The sequence below is a fragment of the Nanorana parkeri genome, unplaced genomic scaffold (assembly GCF_000935625.1).
Source record: "Nanorana parkeri isolate BGI_ZX_2015 unplaced genomic scaffold, ASM93562v1 scaffold51, whole genome shotgun sequence".
Lineage (NCBI taxonomy): Eukaryota > Metazoa > Chordata > Amphibia > Anura > Dicroglossidae > Nanorana > Nanorana parkeri.
Window position 1 is genome coordinate 127,604 of NW_017306319.1, and position 10,427 is coordinate 138,030.

The following is a 10,427-nucleotide window of genomic DNA, read 5'->3' on the forward strand; positions in this document are numbered from 1 at the left end:
AATTCGAACTAAGTGAGGCATTAGGTACACATGTTTGATATAATTATATAGCTCTATCTGTCCTCTAAAAAACAATATATAATATGTGTGGGTACATTTAGTAAGAACGTATATAACTGCCATGGAAGAATCACACAGCAAAAATGTAAAAAGTGTGACAGTCATTTATGAAGAGAAACTGAAAACTAGCTCAGTCATGAAGGGGTTAATTATTGTGCTATAAGCAAGGGTTTCACAGACATATATGAACTTCAGCACAATCATTTTTAAAGTGTGCAACCAAAACTTTTGGAAAGCGTAGGAAAGATTTAGAAGGGAAGGTTTAGAACCCCTGCCAAGTTTTTACTGAAATGTGGGGATTTTGTTATCCTTATTTCCTTCTGATACCAGATAGGAAGTAAGGGAAACTCTGTAACAAAGATACATTTTATTTGTAGAAGGGGGATAGCCCGGAACCCCTGTCATGTTTTTAATTACTAGACGAAAATACATCAAGCACACAGGGCCAGGTTTAACATTCTGCTGCCCCTAGGTCAGGTTCCTCAATGTGCCCCTCTCCCCACCAACCCTCCCCTCCCCCCAATAGAGCATGTCAACCAGATGGCGGAAGTGGCAGGGGATTACTTTTGTTTTATTTTTTTAACTTTTTAAGCACTTTTTTATTTTTTAAATTTCTATTTCTTTTTTTACATTTTTATTTATCTTATTAACTTATACTTTTGTATTTTATATAATGTGTTTATTTAATTTTTATCTTTTTTTTTCACTTAACGTCATTGCTATCACACAGGAGCTGACAAAACCCTGTGTTATAGCATTTAGAGATTCTCTTTATTGAACCTGTCACCTCCAACACAGGAATTCTACACACAGTACAAAGTACGAGTGCAGCGTTCCTGTCTCAGTGTTCACTGGGAGCAGAGCAGAGAATAGAACTTCCGTTTTGTGGTCCCCAGAAGAGCAGGGGACCCCCGAAAACTATGGCAGGATGCGGCCAGCGGGGTGAGGCAGCTGGAGGTGGACTTAAAAAATGGCTATAAAAACTTTCACCCTTGTCAGATCTTAAAACGCTTTTTTCACATATCACTCCTAGCCTGCTTGGTTACCGTCCTCCCTTCGGTCCCCTCACTCCCTCTCTGGATGAGGCAGGGGAGAACAGAAAGCAGCTTGTAGGATCACTGGCAACTCAGCTGGCGTGATAGTAGCGTATACCCGCCCACTCAAATAGTTTCATCATCAAAAGACTTTCCCAAGAGTAAGTTTTTAAATAAAAGTTGTTTGAGGATTTTACACAATGCAATTTTTTTTATCTTTTTTCTCTAAGTTCTATTGGCAATGGGAAGGGAGAAGATATTTATGAAATGTAATTGATATGGACAATCTGGCATTTATCTGAAAATTATCGTGAATTTGAATATTGATCGGAGGAGAGGAGATATCCGTGAGGAGTGACTACACTTTGAGAATTATTTATAAACGCTACATGACCAATATTTATTGGTCCATCAAATCTGATGAGTAAGTCAGTACTCTGAAAAGCCCAAAGTTTCTTTATTAACAGATTCTGGAGGATCTCATATAAGGATTGCACTTTTATAAGAAGCACATTTGGACTGTTTACACTGGAACTATTGGGAAGCACTTTATCATGTTGATTTGACACAGTTAAATATGGACACTTTGTATCATTGTTTTATTTATTATCTTTTTTACTTTGTCTATTGCATTTGGGATATTTAGAGTAGTTTTTTAGCGCAGAGTGATTGTGGACGAGCAAGCTAATTACAAGTGATCTCGACATCGCTTGTACAAAATGAGCTGCAGCTTCCTCCGCTCTTAGCCCTGCTTGCCTGAAGCAGGACTAAATGTAGAAAAAAACTACTCACCCAGGGCCCGGGAACTGCATGTCCCAGGCATCGGGCGATAGGAATCCCACACCCCTGCCTCCCCTCTACTCCCTACTACCTCTACTACTACTACTTGGTGGTCTTGTGTGAAGTCCGACCCTGCCAGCTAGAAAGTACACAGCCTACGCTGATACCATTTAAATCCCTAATGACAAAAATGGCACACAAACAGTTAAGAATTCAGATGTATACTAAGGTCAAAAAAATAATTATTTACTGCAAAGAGAAAAAAACAAAATCACTGACATTTCAGAGCCCCCCTTTCTCAAGGTAACAGACAATCTATGCAAGAAACTACACTTCTATTTATACATCCACATCTAATTATAATCCAAACCACATGTTTGACAAGCTAATTGCCCATGCAGGGTCTGGTACTCACCCATAAAGTAAACAAAAAGTGTGCACCACCTTAAATACAATTTCCCATAGAATCTTATCATAAATATTGGCTGCTGTAGTTATCATAATGGGCTGCTTATCTGTGCAGCATCATCAAAATGTGCAATCACAAGTCCCTAAATGGACTGCTCATCTGTGCCCTTGGCTCAGCGTGTTGAGCAATTTACACTCCAGACACAGGAAGTGCAGGAAGTGCAGAAAGTGAGCTTACTGCACAGACCCGTGCACTCCAGGAACCAGAGGTGATTCATCGCTGATGCAAAGAAGCCTGAAATTTAAAAAAAAAAGAACTACATAAGACTCCATCCAGTGGTGAAAAATATTACAAGGGGAGTAAAAAATCAGGATAATAAAATAAATTTATCCCGCATGCCCCCCTTCCCTTTCCCCCCTTATACTTTTTTTTTCTCTCTCTCTTTTTTCTCTTTCCCCTCTGTCTTTCTTCTTTTTTTTTTTGCATGTTATTGACAGGATGTCATTTCACTTAGGGTCAGAAGCCCCTTCCTTTTCCTACACACCTCCCTGGAATTCACAGTTGCTCTCATAAGCACTTGAACACTTACATGTCCCCCTTATGAGATATTTATGGGTCACTGACCAGCTGAGCAGGGGGAATGTCTTCCCCTTTTTTTTTTTTTTTTCTTTCCCTTTCTTTTTCCACTTTTTTTTCCCCTCCTAAATGTTTTAAATATTTTATTTGTTTATTTTTATTATATACATCGCAATGCATTTGAAATACTCTCTCTATGATTGCTTGAACGAGCAACTATTTGTTATTCAAGCACTTGTTTATCTTTTTTGTGAACACCGTCAAGGTATTTAAAATATAAAAACTGAAACTGAAGCAAATGATATAAACCCAAAAGTGAAGAATTAGATCCATAACTAAACTTAGGGAGCCTAACTATACTTGAGGGTATATAAATATATTTGTATTTCTGTCTGTGCTCCTCTCTCAGATTTTTCCCTCAGTTTCTGTCTGGTGAAACTGTTGTTAGCAGGAGTAAGTGTGAATCTCTGTAATGGATCAGTAAAAACCCAACAGCTCTAATCCTTCTCCACTTTATCCAAAACTAGAATACAAGTTTTTGCTTTGACATTCACTGTAAAAACTGGACTTATGGACTTATGGACTTCCTTGCAGACAGAATATAGACAGTGAGAGCGAACATTTTGTCTCAGCCTGAAATAGCAAGAACCAGGTCAGACATATGTAATGACAACATAGCACACGGAGCGCTAGTTCAGGAGTATGTAATATACAGAGTGCAGTGGTCAGGAGTATGTAAAGTACGGTGCAATTGTCATTAGTATATAAGATACAACAGTAAGAGATATGTACTGTACAGTCTATGGTGGTAAGGAGTATGTAATGTACACAGTATGTATGTTGTAACATCTCATGTACATTTTCACTGTTTCACTATATATGCTATGCTGCAAAATTGTTCTCCCCATGTTAGGACTTACCTGTTACCTCCTGCAGTGTCTCGCGCCATCGGGTGGTCTCCTTGTGCATTGCTGAGCCCAAACGGCTGCTGTGTGTGGTGTCCACTTGTTCCATCATCCAGAGCTGTATAGGAAGAAGCACGCACGAGCACTGGACCCCCTCTTAAAGGGACAGTGCACGCCACTCCAAGGAAGTGGTCCGCCCCTGGAAATGACATCATCTCATTGCCAACAGGTATATAAGCAGGAAGGGTGAGTCATTCTGTACTTGGTTATTGTTAAGCTAGTTCTTAGAGTGCCTGGCGTTATACCCGTTTCTGATTCCTATTACCGACCCCTGGCCTATTCCGTGACCCTGATACTTTGCTGCCTGCCCCGACCTCTGCTACGTTCAACGACTATGATTCCGGATTGTGATTTTGCTACCGTGTTTTTTGGACAGCCCCTGTACTGGCTACCACTATGCAGGAGATTGTGCGTTATCCTAGTCTACTTGAGTAGAGGTACCAATCGTACCGGCAAGTCCCCTGCGTCTGGGCTCCTACCATCACCAACCTGATACCCCAGCAATTTCCTCTGCCCCATGCAATAATCCCCCAAGGAAAATCTCCCTCACTTTTCCTCAAGCCAGAATGTCCCCTCCTCCAGCAAAAATTTTACCCCCGAAAGCAGCCTCTAAATCCACCTCTATCACTCACCTCTGCCCTTCTCTTCCACTACCTGCTTATGTATCCCCTATACCTCTCTTCTACCACTCACCCCTTCCCCCTCTGCAACCTTTTCCAACACTTCCCTATATACCACCTGTACCCCTTTTCAGCCACTCTCCTCTGCACCCCCTGTCCACCATTTTTACCATTCACCTCTGCGCCCCTATTCAACTCCTCACCTCTACACACTTTGCCCACCTCTTCCATTTATTTTGAATGGAAGCACAGCTGAAACACACGTGTTGCAGTGCAGCACAATGCCTGGTAATGCACTACCGTGTGTTGTGGTGTGCTGCATCAGAAAAAAATGCTGCACATACTTTTTTTGTAATTCTTGTGCATTGGCAACTCATTCAAAATGAATGGACTACCATACCACAATGCACATTAATGTGTGACACAAAGTATGTTAGCACAATGCACAAGGCTAGGTGTGAATAGGACCTAAAGTCTGAAGGCAGAGAGAGGAAACCCTGAATTAAAACAATGGGTTAGAAACAGTATGTGAGCAGCATCAAAACCCACAAAAAACATGCAGTTACTGTTCTGCTCATAAACTGCACACTAAGCATTAATGTATTACCAAGTGATACTAAAGGCACACTAGACACTGCCTCTGCTGAAGCAGGAAATTAAGGGCAAAAATACATTCAGATTCTGCATCAACACAGGACTGACAGCTGTCGAGAGAAGGTAAGCTGGAGGTTTCTCACATTCTGTGATTATAATTCTTTTTTTTAGATATTACCTATTAAATCCCACTTGTATGTCAGGCTGGGCATGTGATTTGATGTCGCTGGGCATGTGATTTGCAGCAAAGTGAGCAGCCCTACACTGACAGAAGCAGAATGTGGGCACTGCCCACACTGAGTGACTGCCTGGAAGCCACTTGTAACTAAGGTATGTATACTGTGTATTTTTGTATCTATGGGGCAGGAGAGCTTCGGTGGGAGTTGCAAAGAGGTGTGTGTGTGGGGGGCTTTAATCCCCTATTACTTTCCCATGTTTTAAACTTTTCTTATCCTACAACAGACATGTAACCCCACAAAAAAATGTTTTGTTTCAAATCAATTTGGATCATTATTTCTTTCGCTCTCAGATTTCGGATCCGAAATTTGATTTGGTTCGTTATTCGGATTTTGGATCCATCCAAATTTTCGTTTTGGATCAAAGTCACATGACCATGCCTGTAATGCAACCCCCAACAGCCAAAAAAAACCATCTAATTGGCCAGGGAGCAGTCACATGTCTGATTTAGTTTAGTTTTGAACCAAATTCAACTTTTTGTTAAAGGAGCATTCGGATTTATTCAAAATTCAGATATTCGAATGTGTCCAAATTCAAAGGAATTCACAGAAATATCGATTCGGAATGAAAATAAATTTACGACTTCCCAAAGATATTGGTAACCTCATGAAAGCTGCACAACATGTATACCATGCCCAAGATCATTAATCCACAACATATATCCAAAAAGGATGGAAGGGATGTTGTTTCCTTGATTAGGTTTTAATCTGTTGTTGATCACTAATTTGTATATATGAATTGAATTAAAGGTTTATATATTTTTTTACACTTGTGCAATGGCGTGCGTCTCTATAAACCCCAATTTTCTAATTGTGTGCATTGATCCCCAAGATCATGTTTTTTTTAAACAAGTAAGTACGTATTGGTTTTAATACACAGAACGAGCCACATACAGTACAGAGAAAAATAAATAACAACATCACAGTACAGAATATCAGCAATTAGTACAAGACAATACAATAAGGAAAAAAAATTAAGAAAAATACATTTACGATTAAACAGACCAAGGATCACCAAGAGAGAAGGAGCTCCCTCCAACTCTAACCCCAGGAGCTAACAGCCCCTGAAGGGATCCTGTTCTCAGCTCCATCCCTTACCACAAGATCATGTTTAACTGTTTCTTGCACCCTGATGGAAATGTGTGCAAAGATATTGTATGATTGTTTGTGTGTCATCACCTTGCTCTGAGATAGTCTATTGTTCAATATTAATGTCTTAATAAAGTAACAAAAACATACCATGCACAAATAAAATAAATTATTAAATGAACACAACTATGAAGTAATAAACTGTATCTATCAAATTACTAGAGCATGTATGCTCAAACCTACTAGGCTCAAGTAACATGGTGTAATGTACTGTCATATAATCAAACACTTAACACAAAGATGCAGAACTCTCCAGACTAAAAGAATAATATATTAAAGGTTATTCAGTACACCCGAGATGTGATAATGGTACAGTCTTGTTTTGAAGCAGTAATACAATTCAGTGATAGTAATTGTTTTCCAACTGTTCTCTGCTGGGGCCAGCTTAAGCTGTGGTTGGACTCAGAAAGGTTAAGTGATACTCCCTTGGATTCAAGGATTCCCTGGTGCTTCAATTGGTAATTTACTTACAGGACAAAAACCAAACAGCAAGAGGCCATTAATGCTTTCATTGTATGATCAGTATAACAATACTGTACAGACCGAGACATATGGTACAGTGTTCAATCTATGTTTTGAAAACATTTTAAAGTGATATCACTAAATTTGAGACTTTATAGGCAAACAGTAAATATTTTTTTTTAAACAAAAATCAAATGTGGATATTGAACACATATATATACTAAAGTATAAGACAGAGAATGTAATCAATGTAAATGTAGCCATTAATCTAGTGGATATTTTACTGATGGGACTGGCATCATGGTCAGGGAACTTTGAAAGCCATAATTTACTATGCAGATTTACAACTGCTACATAAAATGTCTCAGGTTAGTGGCTGTCCTTACTACTATGAACCAGGGAAAAGATTTCCAAATCTTAGCTTGGGCTCCCTTCATAGAAAAGTGTGCACAGTGAATTAAAGAGGATCTCTAGAGGAGTAAAACATGTAGAACCAAAACATGAAACAAATGGGGTTTTGTTGGGCCTCATATGACCCTTGTCCACATTAATCAGTTCAATGAATGAGGCCCCAGGCTGTTATTAATTTTATAGTTCATAATGGCTATACTTTCTTACATAGATTTGCATTTGAAAACTTCACACATTTGTTTTCTGGCACTTTTTATGTAGATGCAGTTAATACATAGTGGGGGTTGGAGAGAGAGAGGGGAAAAGAGAGAGAGGTAATAAGAGAAGTCCTTTTTTTTTTATTAGGCAGGCATTGATCTAATATGGCCTCAGACAGAGTTGCCTAAATCAGTCCAGATAAATTGATGCTGGAAGAAATTTGATTGGTTGATATAGTTTACTAATTTTGAAAATCAAGTCCAATTTGATTGTTAGATGCCCTTATCATACATATCATACATTAAATTCACAAATTGTAAGCAGCCTGAAAAAGTAAACTTAGAGGTTGCCACTACTGCTCTCCTTCCAAAACTGCCCTTGTTGTTAAAGTTGATTATTTTGTATCAATACTTTAAAAGGTCGCTGACAAGGACAATATGTATAACAGGAAAGTCAGAGAAAAGCCAAAATGTCCTTATCATGCATAGTTTTTCTCGGTAAATGACTCAAATTGTTGAGTCAAAAAGTTACTAGCACAGCCAGGAATCTAACATTTGCAGAACAAAGTTAAACCTGAGCGGTTGAATATGCAGACAATAAAAAGGGCCTTATGTTATTCTTCTTATGTTAACAGGAGACTTCAATTATTTATCTCCTAAAACCATTATAGTGCAGCAAGTTTTTTTCAAACTCAGAAAAGATAGAGCCAATGCTTGTGTAACACCAGAGTGAGCTCCATCAATTTAAATGTAGCTATTAATCTAGTGGATATTTTACTAATGGGACTGGCATCATGGCCAGGGAACTTTGAAAGTCATAATTTACTATGCAGATGTACAGCTGCTACCTAAAATGTCTCAGGTTAGTGGCTGTCCATATTACTATGAACCAGGGAGAAGGTTTCCAAATCTTAGCATGGGCTCCCTTTATATAAAAGTGTGCACGGTGGATTAAAGGATTAAAGAGGATCTCTAGGCAAACAATTGAATACACAGTTAAAATGCAGCTTGGGGCAAATTGGAGAATTTTGCTGGGATTATTTCTCAATGTCATTTATTATTCAGTCTGCTTTTTGATATAGTGTATTGTGGTGAATTATTTGTTGAGGTTATATTAGGAGCCACAAAAGCAGACAGAGAGATAATATCAAGTTTCCTATCACACTAGTCCTTCTCTTGACAACAACAGGATCGCTAGCCAAACCAGTGACTTGTTCATTCATCACTAAATCCTTGGCTGGTTGGCTGGTAAGCAAGTCTTTGGATCATTTGAATTAACAAGGGACACCATATAGGCAAGTAATTGGTTCTTTAGCAATCCTGTTACAAGCAAGTGGTCGTTTAGTGATCCTCGACACGAACAGCATTACTACCGTTAGTGTGACGTGGCTTAAAGTGGTTTTCCACTTTTGCAGTTGAATTGGCATAACACCTATTTTATATTTGCATTATGTTCACTTTGTATGTTTTTCAAAAAAAAATGCTGCTTACATTTGTGAGGGCTACTTGCTTAAAAATCCAACCTAGCCTCCCTCTATGTAATGTTGAAGAGGGGGCTTTGTGAAGCTATGTTTACTATAATTAACGCTTCCTGTACTGTGCTAGCAGATGTCAGTGTTAGTTGTAATCTAGATTTGAACACTGTCTGTTCTAACAAAATTATGTTTATGTATGTTGTGTGAAAAGATATACATAACAGATATATAGTAGGGGTTTCTCAAATGTGACTGCAAAAGTGGAAATACACTTTAAGGTTTGCTTTACTGCATAAAATTCTCCACAATGCATCCCAAAATGGGGTTCAAATGTAAACACTCTCTGCCTTAACTCACATGGAGGGACTATCACAACAACCCACTAAGAGGCAGCAGCCAGAGTACAACCCCCATGCCTGGGAGAATCCATGGGGACTTTACCCAAAGATAAAAACCCTGGAATTTATAAGGAGTGTTGTAGACACTCCTTGGAAATCTGTCTCCTGTCCATAGAAAAATGGAACAGCTTGCGACAGATTCAGGTTACTATTGGTAAGGTGTACATGAATCTGTTACAAAATTGTCTCAGACAGAAGTTTGTGTCATACACAATTTATTCCAACATGGAAGAAGTCTTATTTACCTTCATGTTTTATTACTTAATTTGTTGCCAGAAATAGCCAGAAAGCTTTTGCAAGTCTTTAATTAATTAGGTGCAGGACCTTCTTTTATGGCCATGAAGCCAGGAAAGTTTTAAGAAACTCTCCTCTAATGTATCCGTTTCTCCTCACAGAGGAGAAACACTATAGGGGAGGCAAGGATTCTCAAACTAATGCCCACAGTGACCAAGTGGTCGGGAGCTGGTCCTCCCACCACCTGCCTATGAAAGCTCAGTCTAAGTGTCAGGGGCACATGGTCATGTGTGGTCCCAGCACAAATATATGCAGCACCATAGAAAGAAACTCACCTCGGTGATGCCATATAAATCTGTGATGCTCGCAGGAAGGTGTTAAATAATATGCATTGGGAATTCCTTAAACCTGCATGTGAAGTTGAAGATTTTTTTTTTTTTACAAACAACAGCTGGGAACCTGTCATTTAGTGGCAGTAGCACTGCTAACGCTAAATGACAGATCCTCTAATAGCTGCTGCTTGTAAACAAATCGGGAGTCTGTAATTTAGTGGTGGTACCACTACTACTACTTAATGACAAATTCCTGCCAGCTTGTTTGTAAACAAATGGGATCCTGGGTGACGTGATCGTGTACGGTGGGTTATCATGTTGGTGGGTCAAAATAGTCAGTCAGTGGATCATAGTGCCAAATCATGTAATTGACATTGGATTTACATTGAGGGGCATTGTGTATTTTTTAGTTTTAGTTAATGATTACATATGTTTTTTTAATGAGTAACCTGATACAGCCTATCCCCTGCAGACCTCCATATCTCTTTTAGGCAA